This window comes from Taudactylus pleione, unplaced genomic scaffold (genome assembly GCF_031769625.1).
Source record: "Taudactylus pleione unplaced genomic scaffold, aTauple2 ptg000696l, whole genome shotgun sequence".
Lineage (NCBI taxonomy): Eukaryota > Metazoa > Chordata > Amphibia > Anura > Myobatrachidae > Taudactylus > Taudactylus pleione.
In genome coordinates, this window is record NW_028285098.1 from 1,077,790 (window position 1) to 1,097,929 (window position 20,140).

The 20,140-nt window shown below is 48.9% G+C and overlaps 1 long non-coding RNA gene across 1 annotated transcript in view; it reads right to left on the bottom strand.

The window, feature by feature from the left end:
* LOC148477726 (uncharacterized) overlaps window positions 1-20,140 on the bottom strand; it is a 274,964-nt gene that overhangs the window by 146,721 nt on the left and 108,103 nt on the right. Inside the window, exon 3 of the long non-coding RNA XR_015872482.1 lies at window positions 12,578-12,644. This is a non-coding gene — a long non-coding RNA (uncharacterized LOC148477726). The remainder of the gene's footprint in view (window positions 1-12,577; window positions 12,645-20,140) is intronic.

Sequence of the window (20,140 nt, forward strand, 5' to 3'; positions counted from 1 at the left end):
AGTGCGGCAGCATACGCAGCCAGACGACTCGATATCCTGCACCAAATCATGTCATCCTCTATTGTGCGTCTGGGTCCGATGGATCTCAATGTTACCGATGTTTGCGCTATCCTTCATAATGATTGCGTAAAGGGAGATGGCCGGCACTATGTATTGCTGGGTGTCTGCATCCTAGTGGTGCGGATGCCGTGCGTATACATTGATTAGCATATACACGCAGCGACCGAGTGCGTGCGATCTCTCACATGCCTCCCTTCCAGAATCAGGCCCTGAGAGAGAGATGAGAGACAGGGCGGCTGATTCAGCAAGAGACACACGCACCCGGGTGCTGCGAGAATATGCTAATGAACGCACGGCAATCGCAGCACAAAGATCCAGACGCCCAGCACTACATAATGTCACCCCCGTCACTCATCCATACTGATGCGCAAGGCTGAGAGAACATCGGAACATCGAGTAACATCAGAGCCGCATCGCAGACTAAAGGTAGTCCTGACCCTGCCGCAGGAGGTGAGAGACTTCCTGCATACAGAGGGACGCCAGGCTATGTCCAGCATCTCAGTGGCTAATTTATGCACGCCCCTGTAACGGAGAGCACTGGCACGCCTGCATTCGGCCGACCACTCCCCGTATTCACCGACAAACGGCCACTTCCTGTCAATCACTGTTCCCTGGGTCTGAGTGTTCACTGCGCTCACTTTTTATGGACGCAGTGAGTGGTTCACGCAACGCGCACAGAGAGAGAGAGAGAGAGAGAGATGGATGACGCGCCTTACACAGTACATGAATGAGCACACAGGAAAACCAGTTATTAGTAATACAAAGCTATGCAGGTGAAGGACATAGTGATACAAGGTGATATCATCTTACAGATATTTTGTCACTGCCTCTGTGTAACACATTATATACACCTTAAATACTCTGTGTCTGAGAAAGTTATAATATCCTCTTGTCACCTCCAAATCTGTCTGAACCAGAGATTGCATATCGCACACACTGGAGTGTGATAACTACTCTATTTATGGTATATGAACATCGGTGGAAATCAGCAGATGACTAGAGATAACTTAATGAAAACACAGTACTGGTTTCTGTGCCTCTCTTTACACAGATAATGTGCTTATTTTATTCTATGCTGGCTGCAGGGGATGCTGGTACAATATACATTAGCATCAAGCACTAGTATGTTTAGTGATATATAAATTATTCACTAATTTACGACGTATCATTAGCCTAAACCATACTATGGATGCCTTATATACAATTATTTCCTGTGTATATAGACTGTAAAGACTGCTGCTTTAATCATTAAGTATTGAGACTTGAATAATTTATCAATATTTTCTGTATTATCGCCTATAAATGTTATATCTGTCTATTTTCATGTTGTCTTAGTATTGACTTATTATTTAAAAACATAATTTAATAAAAAAGTAAGATTTTACCATAACTACTAAGTGTGCCCCCAATAAAGAGGAGAGTTCATCCCCCCCCCCTCCCCTGTGATTATAGTATTTACACTCTCAGGGGAGCAGCCCCCACATGAGACAGCGATATCTGAGGACACAATATTCATCTGTAATAGTGGGTGTAAGATTACATTGCTTACTACTCACATACTCTATTTACCATCCTCTAACCACCAGTGCTCGGGTACCCCTAGTTTTCCCCTTCCTTACAATGTAGAAAGACATGGTGTATACACATAGCTGCTTAAGACAAGCAGCGGGGCCTCAGCAGTCAGGTGTTAGGTGCCAATTGGGGAGTTAGGAGTAGATGACAGTATAAGTAGGGGGGGAGAAGCACGTGAGGGAGGAGGGCCCTGCACGTGAAAGCTTACATTCTAAAGGGGCGGGGCGGGCAGAGTGACAGGGGCGACACAGATGGGGTAGATGGGAGGATGGTTCAGTGGGTTAGGATATAACCTGTGGAATGTGTGTGTTATAAGATGGGCTTATGTTATGTCAAAATTTAGTTTTTCGTTCAACTATCTCTATGACAAAAAAAAAACAGTTTGATTATATATTATTTACATGAGAAATGTACAAAATAAAGTTTTTGTACTTTAGTATTTGTCTGTTACATTATTGCATCTAAATACATCCAGCTAAAAATGCAACTATTATGGGACTGTCCTGCCATCCTAATAGTGAGTACTGGTATCCCAGCTGCTGGGTGCTATGCCATGCTCCTGTGAGTGGGTGCTTCTCACATGCTAGACCCACCCACAAAGAGGTGCAGCCATGCCCAACATGATGTGGCCACGCCCCCTCTAGGGAGGCCCCCAGGATGTTGCTGTACCTGGGCCCAGGATTTCGCTTGGCAGTCCTAGAGGTGACAGCCAGAGACAGCAGGGAGAGGAGCTTAGTGGTGGGGTAGCAAGGCCATGGAGGGAGGGAGAGGAGCTTAGTGGTGGGGTAGCAAGGCCATGGAGGGAGGGAGAGGAGCTTAGTGGTGGGGTAGCAAGGCCATGGATGGAGGGAGAGGAGCTTAGTGGTGGGGTAGCAAGGCCATGGAGGGAGGGAGAGGAGCTTAGTGGTGGGGTAGCAAGGCCATGGAGGGAGGGAGAGGAGCTTAGTGGTGGGGTAGCAAGGCCAAGGAGGGTCGGGGACAGCCAGAGACAGCAGGGAGAGGAGCTTAGTGGTGGGGTAGCAAGGCCATGGAGGGAGGGAGAGGAGCTTAGTGGTGGGGTAGCAAGGCCATGGATGGAGGGAGAGGAGCTTAGTGGTGGGGTAGCAAGGCCATGGAGGGAGGGAGAGGAGCTTAGTGGTGGGGTAGCAAGGCCATGGAGGGAGGGAGAGGAGCTTAGTGGTGGGGTAGCAAGGCCAAGGAGGGTCGGGGACAGCCAGAGACAGCAGGGAGAGGAGCTTAGTGGTGGGGTAGCAAGGCCATGGAGGGAGGGGACAGGGGGGGAATGGGGCTTACTGATGGGGTAGCAAGGCCATGGAGGGAGGGGACAGGCAGAGACAGAAGAGAATAGGGCTTAGTGGTGGGGTAGCAAGGCCATGGAGGCAGGTGATAGGATGAGACAGGAGGGAATGGGGCTTAGTGGTGGGGTAGCAAGGTCATGGAGGGAGGGGACAGGCAGAGACAGAAGGGAATGGGGCTTAGTGGTGGGGTAGCAAGGCCATGGAGGGAGGTAATAGGATGAGACAGGAGGGAATGGGGCTTAGTGGTGGGGTAGCAAGGCCATGGAGGGAGGTGATAGGATGAGACAGGAGGGAATGGGGCTGTCACCTCACTCCATGGCCTTGCTACCCCACCACTAAATGTGCGTACACACGGGCAGATATATCGTTACGATTTGAACGATAATGATATCGTTTAACGATATATTGTTCACTTTTATGCAGTGCACGACCAAAGATGCGCGTTCCCGCATGAACGATAAAGATATCTATGATCATCCGTGCATGCAGGCCAATCTGGACGATATCGTCAACTTTGCATGTTCAGAGATGTGGCAGGATGACTCATTGAAAGATCTTTCATGTTGTTGGTGTTACAGATCGTCCCGTGTGTATGCACCTTAAGACCTACTCCTTCCTGTCACATCCCTCCCTCCATGGCCTTGCTACCCCCACTACTAAGCCCCATCCCTCCTGTCACCTCCCTGCCCCCATGGTCTTGCTACCCCACCACTAAGACCTACTCCTTCCTGTCGCATCCCTCCCTCCCTCCATGGCCTTGCTACCCCACCACTAAGCCCCATTCCCTCCTATCTCTGCCTGTCACCTCCCTCCCTCCATGGCCTTGCTACCCCCACCACTAAGCCCCATCCCTCCTGTCACCTCCCTCCCTCCATGGTCTTGCTACCCCACCACTAAGACCTACTCCTTCCTGTCACATCCCTCCCTCCCTCCATGGTCTTGCTACCCCACCACTAAGCCCCATTCCCTCCTGTCTCTGCCTGTCACCTCTCTCCCTCCATGGCCTTGCTACCCCACCACTAAGCCCCATCCCTCCAGTCACCTCCCTCCCTCCATGGTCTTGCTACTCCACCACTAAGCCCTACTTACTCCTGTCTCTGCCTGGCACCTCCCTCCCTCCATGGCCTTGCTACCCCCACCACTAAGACCCATCCCTCCTGTCTCTGCCTGTCACCTCACTCCCTCCATGGCCTTGCTACCCCCACCACTAAGCCCCATCCGTCGTGTCACCTCCCTCCATGGCCTTGCTACCCCCACCACTAAGCCCCATCCCTCCTGTCACTCCCTCCCTCCATGGTCTTGCTACCCCACCACTAAGACCTACTCCTTCCTGTCACATCCCTTCCTCCCTCCATGGCCTTGCTACCCCAGCAATAAGCACCATTCCCTCCTGTCTCTGCCTGTCACCTCCCTCCATGGCCTTGGTACCCCACTACTAAGCCCCATCCCTCCTGTCACCTCCCTCCCTCCCTCCATGGTCTTGCTACTCCACCACTAAGCCCTATTCCCTCCTGTCACCTCCCTCCCTCCCTCCATGGTCTTGCTACCCCACCACTAAGCCCCATTCCCTCCTGTCTCTGCCTGTCACCTCCCTCCCTCCATGGCCTTACTACCCCACCACTAAGCCCCATTCCCTCCTGTTTCTGCCTGTCACCTCACTCCCTCCATGGCCTTGCTACCCCCACCACTAAGCCCCATCCCTCCTGTCATCTCCCTCCCTCCATGGTCTTGCTACCCCACCACTAAGACCTACTCCTTCCTGTCACATCCCTCCCTCCATGGCCTTGCTACCCCACCAATAAGCCCCATTCCCTCCTGTCTGCCTGTCACCTCCCTCCATGGCCTTGCTACCCCACCACTAAGCCCCATTCCCTCCTGTCACCTCCCTCCCTCCATTGCCTTGCTACCCCACCACTAAGCCCTATTCCCTCCTGTCTCTGCCTGTCACCTCCCTCCATGGCCTTGCTACCCCACCACTAAGCTCCTCTCCCTGCTGTCTCTGCCTGTTACCTCCCTCCCTCCATGGCCTTGCTACCCCCACCACTAAGCCCCATCCCTCCTGTCACCTCCCTCTCTCCATGGTCTTGCTACCCCACCACTAAGACCTACTCCTTCCTGTCACATCCCTCCCTTCCTCCATGGCCTTGCTACCCCACCAATAAGCCCCATTCCCTCCTGTCTCTGCCTGTCACCTCACTCCCTCCATGGCCTTGCTACCCCCACCACTAAGCCCCATCCGTCGTGTCACCTCCCTCCATGGCCTTGCTACCCCCACCACTAAGCCCCATCCCTCCTGTCACTCCCTCCCTCCATGGTCTTGCTACCCCACCACTAAGACCTACTCCTTCCTGTCACATCCCTTCCCCCCTCCATGGTCTTGCTACTCCACCACTAAGCCCTATTCCCTCCTGTCACCTCCCTCCCTCCCTCCCTCCCTCCATGGTCTTGCTACCCCACCACTAAGCCCCATTCCCTCCTGTCTCTGCCTGTCACCTCCCTCCCTCCATGGCCTTACTACCCCACCACTAAGCCCCATTCCCTCCTGTCTCTGCCTGTCACCTCACTCCCTCCATGGCCTTGCTACCCCCACCACTAAGCCCCATCCCTCCTGTCATCTCCCTCCCTCCATGGTCTTGCTACCCCACCACTAAGACCTACTCCTTCCTGTCACATCCCTCCCTCCATGGCCTTGCTAACCCACCAATAAGCCCCATTCCCTCCTGTCTCTGCCTGTCACCTCCCTCCATGGCCTTGCTACCCCACCACTAAGCCCAATTCCCTCCTGTCACCTCCCTCCCTCCATGGCCTTGCTACCCCACCACTAAGCCCTATTCCCTCCTGTCTCTGCCTGTCACCTCCCTCCATGGCCTTGCTACCCCACCACTAAGCTCCTCTCCCTGCTGTCTCTGCCTGTTACCTCCCTCCCTCCATGGCCTTGCTACCCCCACCACTAAGCCCCATCCCTCCTGTCACCTCCCTCTCTCCATGGTCTTGCTACCCCACCACTAAGACCTATTCCTTCCTGTCACATCCCTCCCTTCCTCCATGGCCTTGCTACCCCACCAATAAGCACCATTCCCTCATGTTTCTGCCTGTCACCTCCCTCCATGGCCTTGCTACCCCACCACTAAGCCCCATTCCCTCCTGTCACCGCCCTCCCTCCATGGCCTTGCTACCCCACCACTAAGCCCTATTCCCTCCCATCTCTGCCTGTCCCCTCCCTCCATTGGCTTGCTACCCCACCACTAAGCCCCATACCCTCCAGTCACCTCCCTCCCTCCATGGTCTTGCTACCCCACGACTAAGCCCTACTTACTCCTGTCTCTGCCTAAGTGGTGGGAAAGCAAGGCCATGGACGGAGGGAGGTGACAGGCAGACAGGAGGGAATGGGGCTTAGTGGTGGGGTAGCAAGGCCATGGAGGGAGGTGACAGGCAGAGATAGAAGGGAATGGGGCTTAGTAGTGGGGTAGCAAGGCCATGGAGGGAGGGAGGTGAAAGCATACGCTCGACTCGCTCCAGGTAACCCTGCACTGACGGGGATTCCCCCCAGTCAGCACCAACAGCCCGGCGGATACACTACAGCCGCACTCTGAGGCACCGCACTGAGAGAGAGCCGATCAGCTGACCAACAGCACGAGCACCAGCTCGACTCACTCCAGCCGACCTCACATTGACGGGGAATCCCTCTGTCAGTACCCACAGCCTGGCAGCTAGACTACAGCCGCACTCGCACCGCACTGACAGGAGAGAGCAGAAACAGCTGATTGGGCAGCTGACGTAAATGGTGGTAATCCCCTCCATCAGCCCTACGGCTAGACCACAGCTATTTTGGGAATTACAGTGTTCGGAGAGAGAGCTGAGACAGATGGCACATGCACTATAATAGCCATCAGATCTATATCCAGTCACAGGCAGACCATCTCACAGGTAGATTATGCACTCATCTTTTCTTCTCCAAGTGGCGACCTGACTGATCTAGGGTGAATTTGGTCCCTGCAATACCATTTGGCATCAGTGACCAACTAACTCCCTATATAAGCTCTTTAACAACCCACTACTAAACTTTAATTTCTGTGGACACTAGCTCTCCCACTCTCTCATCACTTGTCCAATGCAGGGCCAGACGTATAACAAGTGAAAGCAGAAGTGGGGGACACTTGCGTGCCCTACTATTACTTATTCATGTGCAAACAGCTACATTAACCGGTGTTATTTCTATCATTATATATTTTTTTCTGCCGAATGGTAATGATGTAAATAAGAATGTAGTCTGCCCTGAACAGCTTATGATAAACATATATATAAGATTTTTTTCTCATTAACACTCCAATTGGAGATTTTAAGAATTTATTAACGAGAGATAAATGTGTAGTCACTCTTTCAGTTTAATTTTAGGACAACGTACCCCCATGTACATATGAAGTCGCTGTGCAATATTCTTATGTCAAAAAGTGATTATTATATGAATAAGGAAATATAGGGACACACGCAATATTTATACGGTTTACAGCAATACGCACTTTACAGGGAGCATTTCATATGATGAAGATCTCTGCAATATTTCTAGGTTACAAGTGATCACAAAATTGAATTGGGATATGTGCAATATATATGATATTATACCGATATGTGCTACAATTTTGGTCATATGTTATATCTACCTTTTGCATGATTAAAATAACCACTATAGAGGGATACGTATAATATCCTAGTGCTTTACAAACAATTAGCACCTCACAAGGATAAGTACAATATTGTCCTAATCAACTGCAATTTTTTCAGGCACTTTTAAAACTGTGTGAACTATGTTGGACTAATGTCCTAAGAGAGAGATATAATTAGGGATGAGCGGGTTCGGTTCCCCGAGAACCGAACCCACCCGAACTTCGGGGATCCGGGGCGATCCGAGCCCAAGCTCGGATCTCCCTGTCTGCCGCGGATCCCTCTCCTGGGGCAAAACCTCGAGATCTGCTGTCGGATCTCGAGGTTTTGCCTCGAGCGGCCATTTAAAAAAAATGCCTTTGCCTGTAATGGGCAAAGTGCTGATTGGCTGACAGAGCCGTCTGTCACGGCTCTCAGCCAATCAGAATTATGGTGCTCATTTGCATGTAGCACGGACTCGGGAGATCCGTGCTACATGCATCTGTGTGATTGACACAGAGCACAGATGGGTCAGTGAGACCCGCCTGTGCTGCTGTGTATTTCAATGACACAGATGCACGCACAGACCAGGAGATCCGTGCTACTTGCATCTGTGTCATTGACACAGAGCACTGACGAGTCCGTGAGACCCGTCTGTGCTGCTGTGGTAAAAAAATAAATAAAAAAAAATGGCGTGCCCCCCCCCCAAAAAAGAGCAACCAGCCTCGGGCATTAGTGACCCAGTGCTGGGTGTGCTTAAATACAGGGGACAAACAACGTAGGGGTCCCCTGTACTTAAGCACAACCAGCATCGTGCTAGTCAGAACCAGCGCTGGTTGCCAAAATACGGGGGACAGACGACGTAGGGGTCCCCCGTATTCTGCGCAACCAGCTCTGGGCTCTGATCCGGTCCTGGTTATGGAAATACAGGAGAAAAAAAATGGAGTAGGGTTCCCCTGTATGTTCCAGAACCAGCACTGGACTTTTTCTAGCGGGGGGCTGAATGCACAGCCAGGGGAGCCCTTTCACCGGGCCCCCCAGCCGCAGCATCAGCCCTGACCGCTAGTTAGCCCAGGCCGGGGATCCCTGGAGAGCTGGGGACCCCCCCAATAAAGGAGTCACCCTCAGGGCACCCCAGGCTGATAGACCGGGGGTGTTAACCCGGTGGGTGGCGGGTTGATAGTGTGGTGTAAATAAATAATATCAAACATTGCCTTTACAAGTAGAACTGCAAGTCCCAGCAAGCCTGCCCGGCATGCTAGTACTTTGAGAACCAAAAGTATCCATAGGGGACCTGTGAAAAAAAACATACTCACCATCTCCTATGCGAGGTTCTGTCCTCTTCGTTCCAAAGTAGGCATCCCCGGCCTTGGCAAAACAAAACAAAACACGAAAACCCGATCCACGAACTTAGTACCGTGCTATAGAACGGTACTTCCCGAATGAGAGCTTAGCGGCGGCGTATCACCATGGAAACCCCGCTGCTAAGCATTCATTGGCTGAGAGAGGTCATCCCCCGTCTCTCAGCCAATGAACGGCTCCCTCCATTGTAGTCAATGGTGGGAACCGCAGGGTAAACTTTAATAACCCTCCGGCTCCCACCATTGACTACAATGGAGGGAGCCGTTCATTGGCTGAGAGACGGGGGATGACCTCTCTCAGCCAATGAACGCTTAGCAGCGGGGTTTCAATGGTGATACCCCGCCGCTAAGCTCTCATTCGGGAAGTACCGTTCTATAGAACAGTACTAAGTTCGTGGATCGGGTTTTCGTGTTTTTTTTCTGCCAAGTCCGGGGATGCCTACTTTGGAACGAAGAGGACAGAACCTCGCATAGGAGATGGTGAGTATGTTTTTTTTTCATAGGTCCCCTATGGATACTTTACCGGACAAGTGAACCGATGCTACAGGTTACATAGGTGAGTATGTGTACATGTGTGTGTGTGTGTATGTTTAATAAACTTGTACTGTCACGGTGTGTGTGTCCTGTGTTTTTTTTAAACATTTTTTTACAGGTGAACTACAGGTACTAGTGGGCCCTTAATGCCCTGCATGCTGGTACTTGTGGTTCTCCAAGTACCAGCATGCGGGGCGGACTTGCTGGGACTTGCAGTTCTACTTGTAAAGACAATGTTTCATATTCTTTATTTACACCACACTATCAACCCGCCACCAGGGGTGGCGGGGATAGCCCCGGGCTATCAGCCTGGGGTGCCCTGGAGAGGGTGACCCCTTTATTGGGGGGGTCCCCAGCTCTCCAGGGATCCCCGGCCTGGGCTGACTAGCGGTTACGGCTGATGCTGCGGCTGGGGGGCCCGGTGAAAGGGCTCCCCTGGCTGTGGCATCAGCACCCCGCTAGAAAAAGTCCAGTGCTGGTTCTGGAACATACAGGGGAACCCTACTCCATTTTCTTCCCCTGTATTTCCAGAACCAGGACCGGATCAGAGCCCAGAGCTGGTTGCGCAGAATACGGAGGACCCCTACGTCGTCTGTCCCCCGTATTTTGGCAACCAGCGCTGGTTCTGACTAGCCCAGAGTCACTAATGTCCGGGGCTGGTTGCTCTTTTTTTTTTTTGGGGGGGGGGGGGGGGGAACGCCATTTTTTTCTTTTCTTACACTTTTTTTTTTTTTTTTAACCACAGCAGCACAGACGGGTCTCACGGACCCGTCAGTGCTCTGTGTCAATGACACAGATGCAAGTAGCATTGATCTCCCGGGTCCGTGCTACATGCAAATTGGCACCATAACGCTGATTGGCTTCCTGTCTGCCACTGCAGTGCCACTCCTAGATGGGCCACATGGAGGGAGGGAGGGAGGTGACAGGCAGAGACAGGAGGGAATGGGGCTTAGTGGTGGGGTAGCAAGGCCATGGAGGGAGGGAGGGAGGTGACATGAGGGAATGGGGCTTAGTGGTGGGGTAGCAAGGCCATGGAGGGAGGTGACAGGCAGAGACAGGAGGGAATGGGGCTTAGTGGTGGGGTAGTAAGGCCATGGAGGGAGGGAGGGGACAGGCAGAGACAGGGTTATAGGGCTTAGTGGTGGGGTAGCAAGGCCATGGAGGGAGGGAGGTGACTGGCAGAGACAGGAGGGAATAGGGCTTAGTGGTGGGGTAGCAAGGCCATGGAGGGAGGGAGGAGACATGAGGGAATGGGGCTTAGTGGTGGGGTAGCAAGGCCATGGAGGGAGCGAGGTGACAGGAGGGAATGGGGCTTAGTGGTGGGGCAGCAAGGCCATGGAGCAGCGGTCAGGGAACTTTTTTACCTTTTACCCCAAATATATTTAGATACGCCGACGTTACCCCCTTGATTTGAAAGGAAGGAAATCATATAGTTATGCCCCTGTAGTAGTGCCCCCATATAATGCCCCTGTAGTGCCGCTTATACAAAAAAACCCACACTTACCTTAATCCCCGCTTCCGCCGCCGTCTTGTCCGCCCGGCTGCTCCTCGGAACTATGGGAGAGACGTCATGACATCTATCCCATAGTGCGCATGGAGAGAGGCGGAAGCTGGAGGTCAGAAGAGAATTCCAGCCTCTGGCTAACGCGGTGCTGCAGGGAAGGAGCTGGGCGCCCGCTGGTAATAACATCTCAGGGGTCGTCCGGCTTAGAGCCTCCCTGTGGCACAGCTGGGCATGCATATGAATTATAGAATGATTCATATGCATGCCTGGCTGTCCGTCCATTACCCCCAGGAATTTAATTTTTACCCCATGTGGGGTAACTTACCTCTGTTCCCTGACCACTGCCATGGAGGGAGGGAGGTGACAGGAGGGAGTAGGGCTTAATGTTGGTGTAGTAAGGCCATGGAGGGAGGGAGGTGGGTGAGAAACAGGAAATGTGGGGGGAGAGAAGCAGAGGGTTGGAAGGGAGACGGAGGACGGGAGATAGGAGGAACAGCAAGTGGAGGAGACAAGAGGGGAAAGGATTGGGGTGGAAAAAGTAGAGGCTTATGTGGGCACAGAATAAGGGGGGGGGGTTGCAGTAAAGGTGGTCATAGTGTGGACGAGGTAATAAGTGAGATGAAAATTGGAGTGGAGGCTGTGTGATATAGAGACAGTGTGATGTAGAGACAGTGTGATTATAGAGACAGTGTGATGTAGAGGCTGTGTGATGTAGAGACAGTGTGATGTAGAGACAGTGTGATTATAGAGACAGTGTGATGTAGAGGCTGTGTGATGTAGAGACTGTGTGATGTAGAGACTGTGTGATGTAGAGACAGTGTGATGTAGAGGCTGTGTGATGTAGAGGCAGTGTGATGTAGAGGCTGTGTGATGTAGAGGCTGTGTGATGTAGAGGCAGTGTGATGTAGAGGCTGTGTGATGTAGAGACAGTGTGATGTAGAGGCTGTGTGATGTAGAGGCAGTGTGATGTAGAGGCTGTGTGATGTAGAGACAGTGTGATGTAGAGGCTGTGTGATGTAGAGGCTGTGTGATGTAGAGACAGTGTGATGTAGAGGCTGTGTGATGTAGAGGCAGTGTGATGTAGAGGCAGTGTGATGTAGAGGCTGTGTGATGTAGAGACAGTGTGATGTAGAGGCTGTGTGATGTAGAGGCTGTGTGATGTAGAGGCAGTGTGATTATAGAGACTGTGTGATGTAGAGGCTGTGTGATGTAGGGACAGTGTGATGTAGAGGCAGTGTGATGTAGAGGCTGTGTGATGTAGAGGCTGTGTGATGTAGAGACAGTGTGATTATAGAGACAGTGTGATGTAGAGGCTGTGTGATGTAGAGGCTGTGTGATGTAGAGGCAGTGTGATTATAGAGACTGTGTGATGTAGAGGCTGTGTGATGTAGGGACAGTGTGATGTAGAGGCAGTGTGATGTAGAGGCTGTGTGATGTAGAGGCTGTGTGATGTAGAGACAGTGTGATTATAGAGACAGTGTGATGTAGAGACAGTGTGATGTAGAGACAGTGTGATTATAGAGACAGTGTGATGTAGAGGCTGTGTGATGTAGAGGCTGTGTGATGTAGAGGCTGTGTGATGTAGGGACGGAGGGGGAATAACTCACCATGTAGCTCCTCACGCTCTGCCCGGAAGTAGCTGGTCTGACCCTGCAGCTTCATGCTGGTTTCCATCTGCCATAAGAAAGGACAGAAGGAAATGATCCCGTCAGTAGTGAGACTGTATATATCCAGGATCAGCCTACATCAGCAGGAGAACCTGTATAACACTGTCTGCAAGGACATAAGGGCCCAAATAGGTGTAACACAGGTGGCCGACAGCTATTGTGCTGTGATATCTGGGACTAACAATCAGCCCTGGTGTGTAACTACACGGTGCCACCTGCTGCATGCATGGGCACACATGTATGTATCATGTATGGCCTTCTGCTCACACCCATTATTTCCCTGGTTGTGTGACCACACTGGCAGCAACAGGTAAAGGCATAAAACTGTCATTTCTTTAAAAAACGATACGTGGCTAAAACACAATATATATGATTTATTTAGAATCTTCAACATGAATCAAAAGTGGGTGTCATGGCTCTGCCCGGCATTAACCATGAGATATTATCGTTGTTATAATAATCTGTATATCACACAATAGGTCAATAGAATGCAGTTATTACACACAAACGTTAGGTGTCTTCCTGTAAGCTATGGGCGCTCAGCGTGCCTCCAGGAACCAGCTCACCATTTATGACCACTTGGAAGGGATGGTGTTTGAAGTCACTACTGTGGGTGTACGTGACACTGGGGCAGATATTACGCTGGTTCACCCAGTGCTAGTAAGGCAGGAGAATGTTATCCCAGGAAAGACAACCTCTGAGCATTATAAGATGGCTCAGTATATGGCCAGTGTTTGCTGCAAGCAGATAGCTTATGGCTGATTAATTGGATTAAAAAGTGTTGTTCTCTGTTTGTAAGCCGTATAGCTCAGTGCACTAATACCCTGCTGCACTAATGGTGATGTTTGTGGAGACCCTGGTTCTAATCCCTGTGTAAGTTTCTATTTGTAGATTTTGCACTAGGTTTGTTGATAAAACTAAGAAATATCTCTCTATATGACTGCAGCCCGTGTGGCTTAGTGGGTTAGACGCTGATCTCACTACTGGCAATGTTGGCGGAACCCCTGGTTCAAATCTCCTGAAGGCCTTTAGCACAGAGTTTCCCAAACTCTGCTATTACGGTCCAGATGATTAAATCAAATTGACTGATGTAATATTTCAGTCACATGCGCTCATGCATGGATACCATTAATACCTGAACTGTAATAACAAAGTTTTGGAAACTCTGCTTTAGCCCCCTGTATGTCTGCATGCTGTATGTGGATGAATGCGGCATGTGTATGAATGTAGTATGTGTCTGGATGATGAATGGCTCATGTAGCTAGGTGCCTCTACGTCGGTGGAGGATGCTCCCAGCGGCTCTGATGTGTATAGAACACAATCAGAGCTTGCAAGGAGCGTCCCCCACCAGGAGCTCTGAGACAGGGCATCCGCTAGCATTGCCAGTAGGGAGGTCAGCGATAGGAAGCCCGGGCTCGGTTTTTTTAACTTTCTTTTTGGAGTACCATAAAAAATAACAAACTGCCCCGTACAAGTTCACCATGGGTTTAGAACCCCCGACTCCAGCACCATAGAGGACCTGCCAACCAACTGAGCCACCTCAGGTTTTATAGTGACAAGAAGATTTTTCTTAATGTTATCAATCACCCCAGTGGGCAATATACAACAAAACAAGACCACCATGGGATGAATGGCATTAAAAAGAGTTGCTCTCTGTGTGTAAGCCGTATAGCTCAGTGCACTAATACTCTGCTGCACTAATGGTGATGTTAGTTGGGACCCTGGTTCTAATCTCTGTACAAATTTCTGTTTAGTATTGTAGATTTTGCACTAGGCTCATTGATAAAACTAAGAAATATCTGTCTATATGACTGAAGCCCGTGTGGCTTAGTGGGTTAGATGCTGATCTCACTGCTGGCAATGTTGGCGGAACCCCCGGTTCAAATCTCCTGAAGGCCTTCCCTTTAGCACAGAGTTTCCCTATCTCTGCTGTTACAGTTCAAATGATTAAATCAAATTGACTGAGGTACTAATGCAGTCACATGTGCTTAAAACCTTGTACATTTGGCAAATAATCTTGAAATCGGGACAAACTATTTAGACAAAAGTGATTGGACACTACTTACAACAATAAATAAGTTTGCTGTCACTTTGCCAAGAAGGGTGTCTGTAGGTCACCACATGCAATGATTACTGTAAACTGTCCACAAGTCCCTGGACACCAGCAGGGGGTATGTTTTACCATTCCGCCTTATGTACAGTGACCAACTGTGACACTGGGATGAATGGGACTGACAGGTGCGTTGTAGGCTGACTCACCCTTCCTCAGAGGTTCTCAATGTGGTTAAGATCTGGACTCTGAGCTGGCCAGTCCATCTGGATTACCTAATTTTCTGTATGCCAGTCCAGCGTCACCCTGGCTACATTACAGGTGGCATTGTCATCTTCTAAACACATTTGTTGTTTCCGTAGCACTGCGAGTGGATGGGCCTCCCTACCAAGTGCTCTGGTCAAAACCGCCACATTAGTGACCATTTGGAACTTGCGCGGGGGTTTCCAATGACTTTTGTCTACATTTAATAAATATATATATATATATATATATATATATACACATACATTTTTTTTATAGTGGACTTGATGTGCAGTGACTAAGTAATTAATACTCATTAACAATAAAATAATGAGACTACGTTTTTAAGCAGAGTATAAATCTCTTGACACATGATTATGTGGAAATATACTCGAGTTAATAAAGGATAAAATAACTAAAGGCCCCCATACATCTGGACGGGAGGTTCTGGCGATGAACGGCAACTACCAACTACAAACGGGAGCGCGGATTGGTAGTTATCGTTCATCGTTAACGAGCAGAAACTGAACAATTTTTTGGACCGAACAGTAACTATATCGTTCAATCATCCAAAAAATCGTTACGTGTGAACGCACCTTTAGTCGCTGCACAACACGTCCACTATAAAAATAATTCCTACCACAATAGCAGATTACCACGGCTAGTTTTACCTCTTGAAACAGCAGACGCCTATAACCGGAAGGGAAAGTGCATGTAAATAAACAATAATATATATTTCTGCATAATTGAATCCAGGTGGTGCTTATATTCTCTATTAAAATATATAAATATATATATATATATATATATATATATATATGAGATAACTATTATAAACGATTATATATATATATTATTATGTGTACTGCAGTGTAGATAGATTTCCTTGAAAAAAAAGTGCAAGTTCTCTTTTTAACAATCATTGGCCAAATTTTGCGGCCCCACGCGCAGTAGCACTAGCCGGGATTGCCGCCCCACGCGCAGCAGCACTAGCCGGGATTGCCGCCCCACGCGCAGCAGCACTAGCCGGGATTGCCGCCCCACGCGCAGCAGCACTAGCCGGGATTGCCGCCCCACACGCGCAGCAGCACTAGCCGCGATTGCGGACCCACGCGCAGCAGCACTTTAGCCGGGATTGCCGCCCCACCAACCCTAATGCTAACCCATGTCATAACACTAACCCTAATGCTAACCCATGTCATAACACCAACCCTAATGCTAACCCATGTCATAACACTAACTCTAATGCTAACCCTTGTCATAAGACCAACCCTAATGCTAACCCTGGTCAGAACACTTAAGATGCCCATACACGGTGCGATAAAGCAGCCGATCCAACTGATTGGTACGATTTGGCTGCTCTATCATACCGTGTATGGGTATATTGGACCGAGCGTGCACCCGTGGGGTTGTACATTGCACCCCCAGATCTTACTGCAGGTCAGTCGATCTGGGGATGTGATGTACGATCCCATGCAGCGCTGTGTGGGTGGGGGAGGGGGGAACCAGTATATTGGGCAGTCAGCCAACCGATCGCTTTGTGTGTGGGGACCGCCAGCTATGTCGGACATCGGATCCCCCGTCGCGTTGCACCGTGCCTTTACTCTAATGTTAACCCTTACCTTAACTATAACGCCTAACCGAACATTTGCATTGTTGACATAAAAACTATGTAGACATGTTATATGTTGACGTCTTAAATGTGTCGACATGGTGGAGGTGTTGACATTAACTAAATCGACAAGGCAAAATTAGACTTTCTGGTGTGGACATTGTGCATATAGCCATAGACGATTTACTGTCAGTAATAAATCCATACTGTATGAATTTATTTCCTATCCCTGTGTCGTTAGCGTATTAATAACCCAGCTGCAGGGTAACATTGTGCCACCTTCTTTACATGAGTATTTCCTCAGGAAAGAAGCTCTTTTTGCGTAGACAGCTTTAAGAAGTGCTAGATACTTCCCTTCTTTCTCCACATCCTCTGCCCAGGGTCCACGGGGTCTCCTATCACAGTGCTTCGCCATGTTTATGGGGCCCAGGACAGTCACTTTATCCAATCATCACCGGGAGAGGAGGAGGACGGCGTAGGAGCTTATCGTTACAGAATACTGATAGGACTACAGAGACAATCATGCAATGCGAGTTTGCCATAAGAATGGTTCACAGGACCCTACTCACACCTAATAGGACTGAGCCCAGTGTGTGCTCCCTGCTATTCCCTGTACTATTATTTATTTATATATATATATATATATATATATATATATATATATATATATATATATATATATATATATATATATATATTACACACACACACACACACGCAAAGATTGTGTCGGAACAAATTTTGCGGCATTTCTAGTTTATACCATCTGTGTACAGTATAAACATGACCTATAGTGACTGTAACATCAGACTGCACCCAAATACAGACATAGGGACTCCCAATCCCTCCCATCCAGCAACTCATGCAACAAGTAATAATGCATGAAATCAGGTGCAGTACATATTACATCCATACCACACATGGGAATTACTATCAGACACTATGCTGGGCTGCTTACACCCAGAGGAGGAGACAGGCTCACACTGCACCTTATAATGACCAAATACCAACAAAAAATGCTTTTATTAGAAAAAAATTAAAAAGCACAGATTTTATTAGGATATATATACTGTAGCGGGACATTTAATTTGATGTCAGTAGTATGTATTGTGAGATGCCAATATGGTCAAAAATAAACAGATATGCAGTTTCCCTAAAGGTGCGCACACACGAGACGATATCGTTCAGAGTGAATGACCAATGATGCGCGCTCCTGCTGGACGATAACTATATCTATGGGCGTCCGTACATTCAGGCCCATTCGGACGATATTGTGAAGAATTGCCTGATCAGAGATGTGACAGGATGGCGTCACTGATATCGGTCAGTGTGTACAGCCAATATCACTTGTGCTACACTACAGAAAGATCCAAGGGAAATCCTTCACTAATATCGTACATACAGCTCATCGTCCCGTGTGTATGAGGCTTAAGCTTAGTCCTATAGTAAGTCAGACATGTTACATACAGCTATATGTGTGCAAGCAACATAGTAATTCCCTCACTGCTGCTGCTGTGCACTACAGGGTCATCCCGGCACTGCCGGGCTCTGATAATCCCTCCCATGAGGCTGCTGATCTCCTCCACGGGTCAGGGAAGCATGTGATGAGCTCCACCAATCAGATCTTAGCAGCACAGGCCTCTCTGACCTTTTGTGGTGTCCCCTGGGACTTAGGGCCTGATTCAGCTTTGGGAATAGAGAAATATACAGCAAGTAAATGATCAAACCATGCTGCGCTGCTGGTGGGTCAAATGTAAAATGTGCAAGGAGAGTTAGATTGTGGGGGGTTGGTCCAAAGTGAAATCTAAATTGCAGTGCAACAATAAAGCTGTGCAGTATTTGCAAGCTACATGCAAAAGCAGCCAGTATTTACTCTACATGCAAAACAATGTATGCATTTACACCCCTTGCATTGCAATATTGGTTTGTCCAGGTCCACAGTTATTTGCGATTTCTCTCTCTATTCCCTTAGCTCCCAGTAATGCACTTGTGTAGTGTACTCAGCGTCCCCCTGGTGTATACCTACCGACTTCTGTCACTTCCTCCCTGGACGAAAGCAAAGGAGAAGAAGCTCCCTCCAACTTACCGGGTGTCTGCTTTGTGATGCAGTCCCACAAACCCTCTGGTGTCATGGCCGTCCAGCAGTCCCAGCAGCCCACAATGAGACTCCGCTCAATCAGAGAGCAGAGTCAGTGATAGGTGGAGGCTACTGCTATGCTTATAGTCAGACAATGGCCTTTAGGGTCAGACAAGACTTACACTGAGGGGCCTACTATCCTGTGTCTGCTCATACCCAACACTGGCAGTAGATAGTTGATGGCCTCATAATAGTTTGTAATACCCAATATGATGTGTATAGCCACATTACGTAAGTATGACTGAATGTGTAGAAAGATGCGCATTACGGGTTAATTATAATAGCAGCATGGGTTACTGATGATAAGGTGTCTCTTGCCACACAAACATACTGCGAATGTGAAAGATGTAAGAATTGGTATGATATGATGTACCAGCCTAGCACTGGCACCCAGCATTGTAACTAATATGGGGAGCCAACACCCAGAGGCTAGTATTTATACAGAGTCCCTACAATAGCCCCCAGCTCACATCAGGACCTGGGAGCTGCAGCACATGGTGCCTGGCTGTACTGTACATGGATTGATCTGGGCATTGAGAAACGAGGGCTCCCTGGGTGACCTACATCTTATGAAGATGATTAGCTGATGTAGTCTGAATACATAGACAAAGACTGAGTCCATCTGTTACTTATAATAAAGCGTAAGTTGATTTGTACGCACTATTGGTCAGATGTATAACCATTCACCTCTGTACTGAGAAAAGACAGCCCCACCATATAGAGCCATTTTTGTGAAACCTCCTGTACACACTTATTTGGCAGTAATATCATTTAGTGACCATCAGATGAGGTGCACAATGGGGGGAGTGTTTAGCAATTCCTAACTTGTAACAAGTTTACAGCAACTATGGAGTAAAAAGGTGTCGATTTACAAAGGTACCTAATTAACCCAAAAGCAGCTTCCATTGATTGGCTGCGAGCTAAAAATCTGCACAAAAATGGCCAATCCGAAGGAGAGTTTTGTTACGTTGGGTGTTTTCACCATAAAACCATTGTATGCATTGTGAGTGAGTAGTCGCGCACGTTTCACCTCAGTAACTTTATATAAGACTTGTTTGTGCATATTAAAGTCCAGTAGGTTTGTAAAGGAGACAGGTGAGGGCAGTTAGGAAAGTGGAGTTTTCTGTTGGCATTTGGTGAGTTCTATTTTAGATTCCAGATCCGTCTTTGTGCGTTTACATACGTAATTGATTTTTTTTTTTTTTTTTTTTTTTTACTTACACATACAAAACACAGACACAAAAATGTAAGTTTGTCCTGTTTCCCTTATGTGTGAGGGCTGTGAGCCAGTGTGGGAGAAAACAGGATCTGAGGGGGAAGAGGAAGTTGTGGGACCTGTATAGTTAGTGGAGGAAGGTAGAGAGGGGGCTGTCAGTCTTGTGACTGTCTATGACCGCATCCCTGGCCCTCAGGCGCACAGAACATCACAGCCCAGGAATAGAGACAGTGGTGGGTGCCTGT